This window comes from Micropterus dolomieu, linkage group LG08, assembly GCF_021292245.1.
Source record: "Micropterus dolomieu isolate WLL.071019.BEF.003 ecotype Adirondacks linkage group LG08, ASM2129224v1, whole genome shotgun sequence".
NCBI classification, from domain to species: Eukaryota; Metazoa; Chordata; class Actinopteri; order Centrarchiformes; family Centrarchidae; genus Micropterus; species Micropterus dolomieu.
Window position 1 is genome coordinate 14,120,264 of NC_060157.1, and position 1,194 is coordinate 14,121,457.

Here is a 1,194-nt window from a genome sequence, read left to right on the forward strand (position 1 = left end):
AACACCGGAATTCATTTAAACAGCTGATAAATAGTTAGGCCTGATAACACCAAATGGCAGACAACCTATCAAGTCAATACTTCCAATACCAATAATAATTGTTTAGTCCATAGTCAGAGCCCACAAGGGGACAAATATTTTTATTATAAGGTATCACATACTTAATTAGAATTAAAGGAATTTCCTTCAAGATTGTGGTGCATGAATGTACGCATAAATGTATCACATTGTGCAACTTAAATAGGCGGCACATATAAAGAGTATTTTTCTATCTTCACCTTTTATGTAAAATATTTAATGGTGCACTTTGCAGCAGCATAATGGTTTTAGCCCAGACCATCTGGGGCCACAAGCTTTGGAAGAACAACCATTAACACAGTTACGGTAATCTTTAAAGATTTGGCAAGGATACAGTTCTATGTGGATGTTGCACACAATATTTTGTCCCAAAAGGAAAATAATATGACATGCTGATATGGGGCGATCTGCACCAGGAATGCAGTGAAGGGTTAATGCATTTACTGCAGGATAATAAAAAAAACAGAGTTTAATTTGAAAAGTAGAATTTATCCACTTTTTGGCTGCCATAACAGCTTGGCACAATTTAAGTGCAGGGGCCTACAGGCTGTGTGTTGGGTTTTGGAGGTGAGAAAAACTTTATTTGGTGCTCCTTGTAAATTACTTTGGCTCACAATGATCACAAAGTGCTGGTCATAGTTGAGCCTATCCCTCTGTTTATTTACCACAAACCTGCAGCATTGCTTTGTAGCAACACTTACTAACCTGTCTACAGGCACAATGTTCAAGGTGCTGGTATTCCGGTGCACACCAGCGACAGCGGAACTGCCATGTTATTTTGTCATCTTCTGCATGCTATAGACTATTGCATTTGTTAGTAGGCCTAAATGCCAACCATCGGCTACAACTATTATCTGCAAGCATAAACAGAAGTCTGCTCCGATGCATGCATGCATGATGCGCTGCAGAAAGTCAGGCAGGCAGTTTCAAGGACATTTGGAGCTGATGAGGATTTGGTTTTAATGGGGGGAGGTGAAGAGCAGGAGGGGGGAGGGGAGGGGGGCTTGGGCCCCGGGCCATGACGTCATTGTGCGCCCATGTAATCCTCTTGCGCTGAAGCCCAATCAGCAGAGACTCGCAATTGTCTAGAATGGGAAGAGAGGGGCGCTCTAATCC